Below are 16770 nucleotides of genomic sequence, written 5' to 3' on the forward strand. Positions count from 1 at the left end.
AGCTTTAAGAGCTAATGACTCCCATTTGGGAATACTTTTTAATTAATTTTTTAAAGGCAGTAAAGGGATGAAAACAGCATATTTTCACTTCATTTTTATTTTTATTAGTTTCCCACGATGCCAGGCAAACTCTATTGCCTTGCTCACAGAGGCTGTTAGATGCTGAATCGAAGCTTCTGCACGGAAACTTCGACTCCCATGCCTGCCTAACGGCACCAGGGGTGTGATACACGGTAAGTTAGCGCTGGGCTAAAGATCTTTAGCCCCCAGTGTGAATTTTTCTCTTCGTCCATTTTCAGCGGCCATTGTCCTGAGGCCGCTGTGACACCACCAACTCTCGTGCTGACCACGGATTTTTAGCTCAATTAATTGAAATGGTGAATGAAATTGGGGTCATTCGGCTGGTTCAGACAGCGATGAGCTGAGTTATACAGACCCCTGGGGTCTCACATTCAAGCCCATGAAAGATGTTGTTTCCCCTGGCTGGAGTGTCTAGAACTAGGGGCCACAATCTCAGGATAAGGGGCCGGACTTCTAAGACAGAAATGAGAAAGAATTTCTTCACTCAGGGTTGTGAATCTTTGGGATTCTCTGCCCCAGAGAGCTGTGGACGCTGAGTCTCTGAGTATATTCAAGGCGGAGATAGATAGATTTTTGGAATCTTGGGGAATCAAGGAATATGGAGATCGGGCGGGAAAGTGGGGTTCAGGTCGATGATCAAACATGATCGAATTGAATGGCGGAGCAGGCTCGAGGGGCTTTAGGGCCTACTCCTGCTCCTATTTCTTATGTCTTATGTCTTATGAAAAATTTGACTACAGCAGGGGTTGCCATGGACTTGCTACAAATGGCTTCGGCATTCTCACGGAGGGATTAAAACAATCAGCACGGGTTCCCACTGGCGATTGATGCCCAGCAGCCAGCCCATGCGGGTGATTGTCCGTGTGATCCAGAAGCCGCTGGGCTGCTGGCTGGCGCTGGTGCCCATGGAACTGTGCCCCCGCCAAGAGTGAAAGCACTTGGGAGAGGAGAACAGAGGGTGGAGAACCAGAGAGCATGAGCAAGCAGCTTGTTCCACATACACCTCTTGCACAAAGAGCATACAGCTCCTGTATAATATGTAGATCGGTGCCAGATGGTCCGTGGAACCTGCTTAGTTGATGAATTACACCAATTTTGTTTTCCTTTTCTGCCAATTTACTCCTCTCCTGATGTGTTGACTCCTCTGGGAGGGGTACGGTTCCACAGGCCCTCTGATACTTTGCCCCATATGAGGCAATAGGTGGTGATCCAAACAGTGAGTGTTGGCAGGCTAATTGACTCCAGGGGACGTAAAGGGCGTTTTAAATGGGCGGCCCCTTATTCTGAGGCTGTGCCCCCTAGTTTTAGTTTCCCCTATGAGTGAAAATATCCTCTCTGCATTCACCTTGTGGAGCCCCCTCATTATCTTATATGTTTCGATAAGATCATCTCTCATTCTTCTGAACTCCAATGTGTATAGGCCCAATCTACTCAAGCTATCTTTATAAGTCAACCCCCTCATTTCCGGAATCAACCTAGTGAACCTTCTCTGAACAGCCTCCAGGGCAAGTATATCCTTCCTTAAATACGGAGACCAAAACTTTACGCAGTACTCTAGGTGTGGCCTTACCAATACCCTGTACAGTTGTAGCAGGACTTCTCTGCATTTATACTCTATCCCCCTTGCAATAAAGGCCAACATTCCATTTGCCTTCCTGATTACTCGTACCTGCATACCAACTTTTTGTGTTTCATGCACAAGGATCCCCAGGTCCCTCTGTACTGCAGCACTTTCAATTTTTCTCCAATTAAATTATAATTTGCTTTTCTATTTTTTCTGTCAAAGTGGATAACCTCACATTTTCCCACATTATACTCCATCTTCCAAATTTTTGCCCATTCATTTAGCCTGTCTATGTCCCTTTGCAGAATTTTTGTGTCCTCCTCACAATTTGTTTTCCCACAAATCTTTGTATCATCAGCAAACCTGGCTACATTACACTCGGTCCCTTCATCCAAGTCATTAATATAGATTTTAAATAGTTGAGGACCCAGCACCAATCCCTGCAGCACCCCACAAGTCACCGTTTGCCAACCGGAAAATTGCCCATTTATCCCAACTCTCTGTTTTCTGTTAGTTAGCCAATCCTCTATCCATGCTAATATATTACCCCCAACCCCATGAACTTTTATCTTGTGCAGTAACCTTTTATGTGGCACCTTATCGAATGCCTTCTGGAAATCCAAATCCACCACACGGACTGCAGCGGTTCAAGAAGACGCACCATCGCCATCTCAAGGGCAACTAGGGATGGCCAATAAATACTAGCGACGCCCATATCCCAAGAATAGATTTTGTTTAAAGCACATAGTAGAGATTGATCCTGGAACTTTCCTAATCTGTATGGCTCAGCTACTCATTAGTTTAAGCAGCAGAGCTATCGGGAACCAATCAGACATTTTGGAGCTGAAATTGCCCACTGCTGCAAATGCTGCACATCTACCCTGTTTTAAAAATTTTTACTGGCGCGGTTGATGCCTCTTGAGCGAAATTCCACTCTTTGGCTTTTTTTCCCCAGCGGCCCGGAAGTCGGTCATAATGGGGCCGGAAGTGCGGCGGTGAGCAGAAGTTTAATCACTGGAGGGGCGGCAGTTGGAGGCGGGCAGACTGTCCTCCGCTACGACTCATCAGCGTAACGCTGATGATGTCATCACGGTGCCGCATCACCACGGCGCTCCCCTTCACTTAAAGGGGAGAATGGTGCGATTCTTTAAGTTTGGTCCACTGGGCCATAAGGGAAGGTTTCGGTCGGGCCAATGGCCTGGCATCCAAGACGGGGTGAGTCAGCCTATTGGCAGCCTTGCCGAACCCGGGGGCATAATTGTCGGCCTGACATGGCAGGCAGCCGAAAAAGATTTTCTCGTGGAATTTCGCGATCGGGAGGGAACATCGACGGTGCGCGCTCTGATGACACACTTAGGGCGGATCGGCAGCAGCGGGGTGGTAGTGGGGTGAGCGGATCACCGCCGGGATACCGCAGGTGCGAAATTGTCAAAATGGCGGCTATTCCATGAAAAATCGGCGGCCATTGCACTCTGCAGCGTAGCTGCTGATTTCCAGCGGCAACAGGCCTTAAAGCAATTTAGGCCTCTTTGAAACTTACAGTAAATGCAACTACACATTTCTATTAAACTAAATAATTCAATTCTACATATTATTTACATCATCTCACGCTTTGAATAATAATACTGTTTTGGATAGTTTATTGGAAAGACTCTAAGAAATTCAGTGCCCAGTGGATTCATTAAGAGCTTTAGAGAAGCCTACAAAAGAGCATAGGAACAGGAGACGGCTATTCAGCCCCTCGAGCCTGTTCCCCAATTCAATGAGATCATGGCTGATCTGCAAGCTAACTCCATAGACCCACCTTTGCCCCATATCCCTTACTACCTAAGGATAAGGGGTAAGCCATTTAGGACCGAGATGAGGACCCAGAGTAGTGAACCTGTGGAATTCTCTACCACAGGAAGTTGTTGAGGCCAATTCACTGAATATATTCAAAAAGGAGTTAGATGTAGTCCTTACCACTAAGGGGATCAAGGAGTATGGCGAGAAAGCAGGAATGGGGTACTGAAGTTGCATGTTCAGCCATGAACTCATTGAATGGCGGTGCAGGCTCGAAGGGCCGAATGGCCCAGTCCTGCACTTTTTTTCTATGTTTCGATGTTTCTATGTTACCTTTGGTTATCAAAAATCTATCAATCTCAGATTTAAAATTAACAATTGCCCAAGCATCAATTGCTGTTTATGGAAAAGAGTTCCATACTTCTACCTGTGTGAGGAGGTGTTTCCTAATTTTACTCCTGAAATGCCTGGTCCTAATTTTTAGACTGTGGTCCCTAGTCCAAGACTCCCCAACTGGCGGAAATAGTTTCTCTCTATCTACCCAATCAGTTCCCCTTAATATAAGAACATAAGAAATAGGAGCAGGAGTGACCCCTCGAGCCTGCTTCGCCATTCAATAAGATCATGGCTGATCTGATCATGGCCTCAGCTCCACTTCCCCACCCGCTCCCCATAACCATTGACTCCCTTATCATACAAAAATCTGTCTATCTCCACCATAATTATATTCAATGACACAGCCTCCACACCTCTCTAGGGTAGAGAATTCCAAAGATTCACAGCCCTCTGAGAGAAGAAATACCTCCTCATTTCTGTTTTAAATGGAAAACACCTTATTCTGAAACTATGCCTCCTAGTTCTAGATTCCCCCACGAGTGGAAACATCCTCTCTGCGTCTACCCTATCAAGTCCCCTCAGAATCTTATATGTTTCAATAAGATCACCTCTCATTCTTCTAAACTCCAAGGAGTATAGACCCAACCTGCTGAACCTTTCTTCATATGACAGCTCCTTCATCTCCGAAATCAATCTTGTGAACCTTCTCTGAACTGTCTCCAATGCAAGTATATCCTTCCTTGAATAAAGAGACCAAAACTGTATGCAGTACTCGAGGTATGGTCTTACCAATGCCCTGTACAGTGTAGCAGGACTTCCCTACTTTTATACTCCATCCCCTTTGCAATAAAGGACAGCATTCCATTTACTTGCTGTACCTGCATGCTAACTTTTTGCATTTCATGTACAAGAACCCTCAGATTCCTCTGTACTATAGCATTTTGTAATCGTTTCCCATTTAAATAATAATTTGCTCTTTTATTTCTCCTACCAAAGTGGATAACCTCCGATTTTCCCATATTATAGTCCATCTGCCAATTTTTTGCCCACTCACTGAGCCTATCTATATCCCTTGTCAGATTATTTGCGTCCTCCTCACAACTTGTTTTCCCACCTATCTTTGTATCATCAGCAAATTTGGCGACATTACACTAGGTCCTTTCATCCAAGTCATTAATATAAATTGTAAATAGTTGAAGCCCCAGCACTGATCCTGTGGCACCCCACTAGTTACAATTTGCCAACCTGAATATGACCCATTTTCCTGACTCTATGATTTCTGTTAGTTAGCCAATCCTCTATCCTCTTACCCCCAACTCCATGAGCTCTTATCTTGTGCAGTAACCTTTTGTGTGGAACCTTATCGAATGCTTTCTGGAAATCCAAATATACGACATCAACTGGTTCTCCTTTATCCACTCTGCTCATTACATCCTCAAAGAACTCGAGGAAATTTGTCAAACATGATTTCCCTTTCATAAAATCATGCTGACTCTGCTTGACTGCATTATGATTTTCGAAATGTCCTGCTATTACTTCCTTAATGATGGACTCCAGCATTTTCCCAATGACAGATGTTAGATTAACTGGTCTATAGTTTCCTGCTTTCTATCTGCCTCCTTTCTTAAATAGAGGCATTACATTTGTGGTTTTACAGTCCGCTGGGACCTCTCCAGAATTCAGGGAATTTGGGTAAATTACAAGCAATGCATCCATTATTTCTGCAGCCACTTCTTTTAAGACCCTCGGATGCAGGCCATCGGGTCCAGGGGACTTGTCCACCTTTAGTCCCATTAGTATGCCTAGTACTTTATCTCTAGTGATAGTGATTGTTTTAAGTCCCCCACCCCCTTGCAATAGCTCCTTGATTATTCATTATTGGGATGTTTTTAGTGTCCTTTACCATAAAGACCGATACAAAATATTTGTTCAAAGTCTCTGCCATTTCCCTGTTCCCTATTATTAATTCTCCAGTCTCATCCTCTAAGGGACCAACATTTACTTTAGCTACTCTCTTCCTTTTTATATACCTTTAGAAGCTCTTGCTATCTGTTTTTATATTTGTTGCTAGTTTACTCTCATAAGCTATCTTCTCTGTCTATCATTTTTTTTAAGTCATTCTTTGCTGGTTTCTAAAAATTTCCCAATCCTCTGGCCTTCCACTGTCCTTCGCAACATCGTATCTGTATGCCTTTGTTTTCAATTTGATACCAGCCTTTACTTCCTTAGTTAGCCATGGATGGTTCATCCTTCTCTCAGCATCTTTATTTCTCACTGGAATAAATCTTTGCTGAGAGTTATGAAATATCGCCTTAAATGTTTGCCACTTCGTTTCTACAGTCTTACCCTTTAATCTATTTTCCCAGTCCACTTTAACCAACTCTGTCTTCATACCTTTCTAGTCTGCTTTATTTAAGTTCAGGACACTAGTTTGAGACCTAGCTTTCTCACCCTCAAACTGAATTTGAAATTCTACCATGTTATAAGAACATAAGAACATAAGAACATAAGAAATAGGAACAGGAGTAGGCCATACGGCCCCTCGAGCCTGCTCCGCCATTCAATAAGATCATGGCTGATCTGATCACGGACTCAGCTCCATTTCCCTGCCCACTCCCCATAACCCCTTATCCCCTTATCATTTAAGAAACTGTCTATCTCTATCTTAAATTTATTCAATGTCACAGCTTCTACAGCTCTCTGAGGCAGCGAATTCCACAGACTTACAATCCTCTGAGAGAAGAAATTCCTCCTCGTCTCAGTTTTAAATGAGCGGCCCCTTATTTTAAGATTATGCCCCCTAGTTCTCGTCTCCCCTATCAGTGGAAACATCCCCTCTGCATCCACCTTGTCAAGCCCCCTCATAATCTTATACGTTCGATAAGATCACTTTTCAATCTTCTGAATTCCAATGAGTAGAGGCCCAACCTACTCAACCTTTCCACATAAGTCAACCCCCTCATTTCCGGAATCAACCTAGTGAACCTTCTCTGAACTGCCTCCAAAGCAAGTACATTCTTTCATAAATATGGAAACCGAAAGGTTTTGCAGAATTCCAGGTGTGACCTCACCAATACCTTATATAGCTTATATATACCTTATATATCACTCATCCCAAGAGAATCCTTCACTACAAGATCATTAATTAATCCAGACTCGTTACACATTACCAGATCTAAAATAGTTTGCTCCCTGTTTTGTTCCACAACGTATTGTTCCAAGAAACCATCCCGTATACACTCTATGAACTCTTCCTCAAGGTTATCATTGCCAATTTGATTTGTCCAATCAATATGAAGATTAAAATTGTAGTATATGGAGAAAGAGTCAGACTGAACACTGTGAGCTCAAAGTAATGTGTGACCCTAGTCTTTTATTGCAGGTCTCCAGAATGCCTCTCCAACCTGTGAAGCCTCCTTAAATACCTGTGCTCCCAAGGGATTATGGGATCCCTTGGGACTCCGGGGAATGAGCCCTCTGGTGGTTGTACAGAGTATATACAAGTCCAGATACATAACAACATTCACCCCTAAAGTCAATAGTGTAACTATTTGCAATGTGAGTCAATCTGGGGCCCTTCTTGCCCTGGTTGATCGTCTCGGTGTGAAGGCTGATGTTGTTGAGTCATTTGTTGGGCCCCCGCTGGGCTGCTGTGCAGCTGGCCTTGCTGGGCTGCCTGGTGTGTTGGGCCATGCAGGTATGCTGTGGATGATGGGTTCTGCTTCGTGGTCAACCGTGGTGTCGGTTGCCACTGTGTGTGTGTTGGGGGGGGTCAAAAAAGGTAGGGTCCAAGGTGGGTTGCTCAGAGTAGTCCATGAATCTGAGTTTGATTTGGTCCAAGTTGTATCCGGTGAATGAGTCCATTTGAAAGTTTGACCCCAAAACACCCTGTTCCCCTCTTTGGCCATGACAGTGCCGGGAAGCTACTTGGGACCTTGCCCATAATTTAATATAAATACAGCATCATTGACTTCAATCTCGCGTGACACATTTGCGCTATCATGGTATGCACTTTGTTGAAGCCACCTGCTCTCTACCTGTTCATGTAGATCAGGGTGAACGGACGAGAGCCTTGTCTTAAGTGCTCTTTTCATGAACAGTTCAGCAGATGGGATGCCAGTGAGTGAGTGTGGTCTCGTGCGGTAGCTAAGCAGGACTTGGGATAGGCGAGTCTGCAGTGAGCCTTCAGTTACCCTCTTCAAGCCTTGCTTGATGGTTTGCACTGCTCTCTCTGCCTGACCATTGAATGCTGATTTAAACGGGGCAGATGTGATATGTTTGATCCCGTTACGGGTCATAAATTCTTTAAACTCAGCACTGGTAAAACATGGCCTGTTGTCGCTCACCAGGACATCGGGTAAGCCATGTGTGGCAAACATGGCCCACAGGCTTTCAGTGGTGACAGCGGATATGCTGGCCGACATTATTTCACATTCAATCCACTTGGAGTACGCGTCTACAACCACAAGTTTACCCAAGAACAGGCCTGCAGAGTCGACATGTACCCTAGACCACAGTTTGGAGGGCCAAGACCATAAACATAGCGGCGCCTCCCGGGGTACATTGCTTAACTGCGAGCATGTATTACATCTGTGAACGCAGGACTCTAAGTCCGCATCGATGCCAGGCCACCACACATGGGATCTGACTATCGCTTTCTTCATTACGATGCCTGGGTGGGTACTGTGGAGGTCATTGATGAAGGTTTCTCTGCCCTTCTTGGGGACCACTACTCGATTGCCTCACAGAAGGCAGTCTGCCTGTATAGACATTTCATTTTGCGCCGTTGGAACGGCTTTATCTTTTCCTGCATTTCCACTGGGACATGGGACCAGCTCCCGTGAAGCACACAGCTTTTGACTAAAGATAATAAGGGGTCCTGGCTTGTCCAGGTTTTGATCTGCAGGGCAGTGATGGGTGATTGCTCACTCTCAAATGCTTCCATAACCATGGCTAGATCTGCGGGCTGCGCCATTTCCACCCCCATGGTGGGCAATGGCAACCTACTGAGAGCATCGGCGCAGTTTTCTGTGCCTGGCCTGTGGCGGATAGCGTAGTTGTATGCAGACAACGTGAGCACCCATCTCTGTATGCGGGCCGATGCATCGGTATTTATCCCTTTGCTCTTGGAAAACAGGGATGTAAGTGGCTTATGGTCAGTTTCCAATTCAAATTTTAGTCCAAACAGGTATTGATGCATTTTCTTTACCCCATAGACACACACTAACGCTTCTTTTTCAATCATGCTGTAGGCTCTCTCGGCCTTAGACAGACTCCTGGATGCATAAACAACCAGTTGCAGTTGCACGAAATCATTGGCTTGTTGCAATACACACCCGACGCCATATGACGATGCATCACATGCTAGTACCAAACGCTTACATGGATCATACAACACAAGCAATTTGTTTGAGCATAACAATTTTCTCGCTTTTACAAAAGCATTTTCTTGGCTTTTGCCCCGTACCCATTCACCCCCTTTTCGTAGTGTGATTAATGTAGCACACAAATCACTGACTCCACACGGTCTGGTGTTGATCTAACTGCTGTGACCTTGGTCCTTTATTGAACAGCTCCAGAGTGCTCCACAGGTGTGGTGGGCAGCCCATTATACTGCCTCGTGCAGGTACTTTCAGGTCTCCCACCACAGCGCCCTCTGTTGTGCACCATTGTGCTTATCATACATTTAATGTACCAGATCAATACACAACATCACTGCCCCCCCCAGTTCAAAAAGCCGTTGCTTGAATCCCCAAAATCGAAAAACGCATTAGCCCATTGGTAATGTTGGTCACGGATCCACGTCCCTGAATTTAAACACAGTGACCAATCAGCATTGAAATATTAACTCTTGTCGTAATTCGCAATTCATGTCCATTATTTTAAACACAGTGACCACCCAGCATTAAAATATTATTTCTTGTCATAAATCCATCAGCCTACATTCACATGGCACACTTAGACTCGCTCTAGCCTTACAAAAGTCCAAAAGTTTTTATGTAGGGACCGCAGTGGTGTGAGGCCCTTTTAAGACTCCCGGGAGCATTTCCCTTTTAAGACGCCATCTTGTGGCTCCCATGAGGCTTCCGTTGGGCGCCGCCATCTTAGGTGTTTTGCTGGCCTAGAAAGAAGAAGAAGAAACACGGAAGGAGGGAAAGAGAATTTTGCAGTGTTTTTGGGAAAGGTTTCAGGCATTTATCCATGATCAGCTTCCTCTGGCACTGCTGGAAATACTGCCACATTCTCAGCCTCCTCTGTGCGTTGTTCCACCTCTCGATGCTGGCGCTCTCAAACGCGGCGCGGCGTTTCACTAACAGAAAGAGGAACAAAAAGCATCAACGTCAGTGCCAGTTTGCCTGCTGCCGCGCCCGCCGTGGCCGCAGCCTCCGCTCCCGCCGTGGCCGCCTCTCCTGTGGCCGCCATGGCCGCCTCTCCTGCTGCCTCCGTGGCCGCCACCATCGCAGCCGCTGCTGCCGCCCGACTGTTCTACTGCATGGGTCCGCTGGCCATCGATGGGCCTCCCGCTTCTCGCCTGCAGCGCCCCGCCGGCCCGCACCCCAGCAATGGGCCCGCACCTGTAACCTTGAGTGGTGGCTGAGGCTGCAGGATTGCTTAGGGCCAGGAGTTCTGGGCTGCTGCTGCAGCTCCAGCTCGGTTGGCGCTGCTCTTTGGAAACCCGGGGAGCAGCAGTCTATGGAGGATTGAAGAAGTCTTCCCAGCTCCCACGGACCTTCCCCATCCATCTTCTGCCGAGGAGCATTGGCCCATCGCCTGCAATGACCCATAAAGATAAACCATGCGTCTCGCCCCCGTGAGATACCTGCACATCCGCTCTGCCGAGAACAGGTATCAGTTCCTTGGTGCAGGTACGCAGCTTTGCTGTGAACGGGACCAACTTTTGTCGTGCATACGGGTTACCCCACAGTTTATCAAAAGTTCTCTGACTCATCAACGACGGACCCGATCCCGTATCCACTGCCATACTCACTGGGACTCCGTCAATTTTTACTTCTATTATCACTGGGGGCGAATCGTCGGTGCACGTATACAGTCCAAGCACCTCATCTTCTTCTGCCTGCTCCTCGCTGAACTGTGGATCATCCCCCATCTCCTCAGCCACATGGTGAGTCCGATTTCTTTTACACATACGCTGAAGGTGATCTTTAACGTGGCAGGTATTGCACGTATACTCCGCAAACCTGCACCGGTGAGCCAGCATGGTGCTGCTTGATTGGCCCCGCTCAACGGACTCTGAGTCCCAGGACCCCGAGGTCCATGCTCTCTGCCCCGGGCAGAGTCACGTTCTGCAGTTTTGTCTGTGGTGGGCGCTATCCTGTGGACAGTGCCTGCCGGATTCGAGACTGTGTGGATCATTTGCTTGGTGCTGCAAGTCGAGGTCATATATGCCCGGCTGATGGTGATGGCCTTTGTCAGGGTGATTGTGGGTTCCGTGGCCAGCAGCTTGTGAAGGAGGCCCTCATGGCCAATCCCCATGACGAAAACGTCCCGCAGCGCCTCGTCAAGGTGTGCCCCAAAATCACACGGCGCCGCGAGTCTCCTGAGGTCCGCAGCATATTTGGTGACATCCTGGCCCTCGGGTCTGCAGTGATGGTAAAATTTATATCTGGCCGTGAGGATGCTCTCCTTCGGTTTCAACTGGTCACGAATGAGTGTGACCAGCTCCTCCTATGACTTGTCCCTGGCGCTCCAGGGTGCCAGCAAATCCCTGACAGTAAACCTCATCGCCACAACTGGAAAGCAATATCGCCTTACGCTTCTCTCTCAGTGCGTTCGTGTCCTCCGTCAGGTCGTTTGCTGTGAAGTAGTACTCGAGCCTTTGCGTAAAGGCCTCCCAATCATTGCCCACCGTAAAATCCTTTAGCGAGCACAGAGTAGACATGGTTGCGTAGAGTTTGTCCGCTTCCTCGTCGCCAATGTGATGTATGTAGCACACAAATCACTGACTCCACGCGGTCTGGTGTTGATCTAACTGCTGTGATCTTGGTCCTTTATTGAACAGCCCCTGAGTGCTCCACAGGTGTGGTGGGCAGCCCTTTATACTGCCTCGTGCAGGTACTTTCAGGTCTCCCATCACAGCGCCCTCTGTGGTGCACCATTGTACTTATCATGGCAGATGAAGTATAATGTGGATAAATGTGAGGTTATCCACTTTGGTGGTAAAAACAGAGAGACAGACTATTATCTGAATGGTGACAGATTAGGAAAAGGGGAGGTGCAAAGAGACCTGGGTGTCATGGTACATCAGTCATTGAAGGTTGGCATGCAGGTACAGCAGGCGGTTAAGAAAGCAAATGGTATGTTTATAGCGAGGGGATTTGAGTACAGGGGCAGGGAGGTGTTGCTACAATTGTACAGGGCCTTGGTGAGGCCACACCTGGAGTATTGTGTACAGTTTTGGTCTCCTAACCTGAGGAAGGACATTCTTGCTATTGAGGGAGTGCAGCGAAGGTTCACCAGACTGATTCCCGGGATGGCGGGACTGACCTATCAAGAAAGACTGGATCAACTGGGCTTGTATTCACTGGAGTTCAGAAGAATGAGAGGGGACCTCATAGAAACGTTTAAAATTCTGACGGGGTTAGACAGGTTAGATGCAGGAAGAATGTTCCCAATGTTGGGTAAGTCCAGAACCAGGGGACACAGTCTAAGGATAAGGGGGAAGCCATTTAGGACTGAGATGAGGAGGAATTTCTTCACCCAGAGAGTGGTGAACCTGTGGAATTCTCTACCACAGAAAGTTGTTGAGGCCAATTCACTAAATATATTCAAAAAGGAGTTAGATGAAGTCCTTACTACTAGGGGAATCAAGGGGTATGGTGAGAAAGCAGGAATGGGGTACTGAAGTTGCATGTTCAGCCATGAACTCATTGAATGGCGGTGCAGGCTAGAAGGGCCGAATGGCCTACTCCTGCACCTATTTTCTATGTTTCTATGTTTCTATGAATGGCTGTGCAGGCTAGAAGGGCCGAATGGCCTACTCCTGCACCTATTTTCTATGTTTCTATGTTTCTATCATACATTTAATGTACCAGAGCAATACACAACACGTAGTAAGACATGTAGTGGTTCTAGCAGGGTGCTGAGACCCGATAAGAAGTTACCAAAGTAGTTCAAGAGTCCCAGGAATGATCGCAGCTCCATCACGTTCTATGGCCTTGTTGCGTTCTCGATTGCCTCCGCCTTCGCGTTGGTGGGCCTGATGCCGTCTGCCGCAATCCTCCTTCCCAAGAACTCCACTTCAGGCACCAGGAAAACGACTAAGAACCTCCTTCAGGTTCTGCAGCTGCTCGACTGTGTTCCGACCTGTGACCAAGGTGTCGTCCTGGAAGACCATGGTGTGCAGGACCGACTTCAGTAAACTTTCCATGTTTCTCTGGAATATCGTCGCTGCTGATCGGATTCCAAACAGCATCTGTTATAAACAAAAAGACCTTTTTGCGTGTTGATGCAGGTGATGGCCTTTGATGATTTCTCCAGTTCCTGTGTCATGTAGGCTGAAGTCAGATCCAGCTTCGTGAATGTCTTTCCTCTCGCCAGCGTTGCAAAGAGGTCGTCGGCTTTTGCAAGTGGGTATTGGTCCTGCAGGGAGAAACGATTGATAGTTACATTGTAGTCAACACAGATTCTGATGGTGCCGTCTCCCTTGAGGACTGGGACGATAGGACTGGCCCACTCGCTGAACTTGATCGGTGAGATGATGCCCTCTCTTTATAGCCGGTCGAGCTCGATTTCTACCCTTTCATCATGTACGGTACTGCTCTCGTCTTGTGATGGATGGGTCGCGCCCCCGGAATTAGGTGGATCTGCACTTTTGCTCCTTGGAATATCCTGATGCCTGGTTCAAACAGCGAAGGAAATTTGTTTAAGACCTGTGCACATGAAGTGTCGTCAGTGGGCGATAGCGGTCGGATGTCGTCCCAGTTCCAGCGTATCTTTCCAGCTAGCTCCTGCCGAGCAGCGTGGGACCATCGCCCGGTACCACCCTGAGTGGTAGCTTGTGCACCGCTCCATCGTAGGAGACCTTTACGGTAGCACTGCCAATTACAGGAATCAGTTCTTAAGTATAAGTTCTTACTTTCGTGCGAATTGGAGTTAAGACTGGCCTTGAGGCCTTGTTGCACCACAACCTTTCGAAAGTCTTTTTGCCCATGATGGACTGGCACGCGCCCGTGTCCAGCTCCATTGACACCGGGAGTCCATTTAGTTCAACATTCAGCATTATCAGGGGACAATTCGTAGTGAATGTGTGCACCCCATGTACCTCTGCCTCCTCTATCAAAGATTCTGTTTCGTCGTGATCCTCCGTGGATCTGTCCTCCTCTGTAATGTGGTGGTTTGCAGGTTTAGCAGGCCTAGCAGCTCGCCTGCACTCTCGTTGGAGGTTTCCCATTGTTCCATAGCCCTTGCAAATGTATTTGAATCGGCATGAATGGAAACGATGATCACTCCCACAGCGCATTCATCACTCTTGATGGTGAACTCTGAGACATCTGCGAACGTGTAGCTGCAGGTATTTTTGACCTGCCCTGTCTGTTATGATTCGAAAACAACATCACTTTGTTCACAGTACTTGTAGCAGCACTTGTGTGCTGAGAGATTTGCTTAGTATTGTCACTGAACGCCTGGGCTATCGCTATGGCCTTACTCAAGGTTGGGGTCTCTACAGTCAAGTGTTTGCGAAGTATGGTTTCGTGGACAATGCCAAGTACGAAAAAGTCTCTGAGCATGTGCTCCAAATGTCCTTCAAATTCGCAATGTCCTGCAAGGCGTCTTAGCTCGGCGACATAACTCACCACTTCCTGGCCTTCAGATCTTTTGTAGGTGTAGAACCGGTACCTCGCCATCAGAACTCTTTCCTTTGGGTTCAAATGCTCTCGGACCAGTGTGCACAAATCGTCGTACGATTTCTCCGTGGGCTTCGCTGGAGTGAGCAGATTCTTCATGAGGCCATACGTTGGTGCCCCACAGACAGTGAGGAGGATCGCTTTACGTTTGGCAGCGCTTTCTTCCCCATCTAGCTCGTTGGCCACCAAGTATTGGTCGAGTCACTCCACAAAAGTTTCCCAATCATCTCCCTCTGAAAATTTCTCCAGGATGACCACTGTTCTCTGCATCTTTGGATTCGCTATCTGTGTCTCGTCGCCAGTTGCAGTATATGGAGACATAGTCAGACTGAACACTGTGAGCTCAAAGTAAGGTGTGACCTTAGTCTTTTATTGCAGGTCTCTAGAATGCCTCTCCAACCTTTTAAATACCTGTGCTCCCAAGGGATTATGAGATCCCTTGGGAATCCAGGGAATTAGCCCTCTGGTGGCTGTACAGAGTATATACAAGTCCAGACACATAACAAAAATCACCCATGATTATTTCTGGCCTTTCTTACAAGCTTCCATTATTTCTTGAGTTATACCCTGTGCCACAGAATGGCTACTGCTCGGGGGCCTGTAGACCACTCCCACCAGTGACTTATTTCCCTTTATTATTTCTTATTTCCACCCAAACTGATTCTACATCTTGATCTTCTGAGCCAATATCATCTCTTACTGCTGCACTGATCTCATCCTTGATTAACAGATCTACCCCACCTCCTTTTCCTTTCTGCCCATACTTATGAAATGGCAAATACCCCTGAATATTTAATTCCCAGCCTTGGTCACCTTGTAACCACTTCTCTGCAATGGCTATCAGATCATACCCATTTATTTCTATCTGTGCCGTCAACTCATCTATCTTGAAAACTTTGATCAAATCAGCCCTTAGCCTTCTAAATTCCTGGGAATACAACCCTCGTGTGTGTATTCTCTCCTCGAAATTTAGCCTTTGGAGTCCGGGTATCATTCTAGTAAAGCTATGCAGCACTCCCTCCAAGGCCAATATATCCTTCCTAAGGTGTGGTGTCCAGAACTGCTCACAGTGCTCCAGGTGTGGTCTGACCAGGGCTTTGTACAGCTGTAGCTAATTGTGTTTGTCGCCAGGCGGCCCCTTTACGGTCGTGCAGCTTACCGGGAACATTGGCTGTAGCATAACTTCTATCCCCTTGTAACCTAATCCTCTAGATATAAAGGCCAGAATTACATTAGTCTTTTTGATTTATTTTCTATACATGTCCATGACATTTTAATGATCTGTCTACTTGGACCCCTAAGTCTGTTTACCGAGAGTAATGAAATTATAACGCAAGGCAATTAACATCTATATAAACCTAACACAGAGCTTGGGAACAAAGGTAATAAACGAGAGAAGATTATAAGTAGGGCAGTGCCAATGAGATCATGATTTTCTGTTTGCTGTTGTAAGAGATGTATTATAAACATGGTGGTAATGTATACACCACAGAATTATCTCAATCTCAGTCATTCTGATGTTGGAATGGATCTTACTGTTTACTTGAAAAACCTGAAATGTATTCATCATATTAATACAACTTTTGTTCAGATTTTTTCCTCCCCTGTGTTAACTTTCTCTTCGTTAGCACTTTGCAACTACACTCGGTCAGCCACGGCCAGATCTACGGAGGAGACAGGCGCCGAGGAAGAATTGCTCATTTACCGCAGTTTTACAGGCTATCGCTTCTCGGCCTAAGATCAAGTGTAGTATCTGTTCTTATCAGTTTAATATCTGATACATCCCCTATCTGGGGACCAAATATTAAATTGATTTTTGGAACAGGGAGATGGAACAGGGGCTTGCTCCGTCCACTCCACGCATCGACCTGGTATTGGAGTGTTTCCAGGAACGGTGCAGCTTCCCCTCTTTGGGGCGGGAAGTCTTAAAAGACAAAAATAGATGTTGTTGTTGTTGTATGATGACGATTTCTGCATTTGGCACGTGCTATTTTTCCAGGGTGGGGCTTTGCTACGTTTCCCGCCCTGCGGCTGGGCTCGACGTCGACGATGCTGCGTGTTGTTGTTGTTGTTGTTGTTGTTGTTGTGGCCCTCGTCAGATACTGTGCCAGTGGGTTTCATCATCATACCAACATTGCATTT

General features: G+C 46.8%; 1 non-coding gene across 1 annotated transcript; it reads left to right on the forward strand.

Annotated features, from left to right (window-relative positions):
• Positions 1-16349: 16349 nt before the first annotated feature.
• LOC139228422 (U2 spliceosomal RNA) lies at positions 16350-16533 on the forward strand. Its single transcript, XR_011587568.1, has one exon. It is a non-coding gene; the product is annotated as a U2 spliceosomal RNA (small nuclear RNA).
• Positions 16534-16770: the final 237 nt, after the last annotated feature.

This window comes from Pristiophorus japonicus, chromosome 17 (assembly GCF_044704955.1).
Source record: "Pristiophorus japonicus isolate sPriJap1 chromosome 17, sPriJap1.hap1, whole genome shotgun sequence".
Classification (NCBI taxonomy): domain Eukaryota; kingdom Metazoa; phylum Chordata; class Chondrichthyes; family Pristiophoridae; genus Pristiophorus; species Pristiophorus japonicus.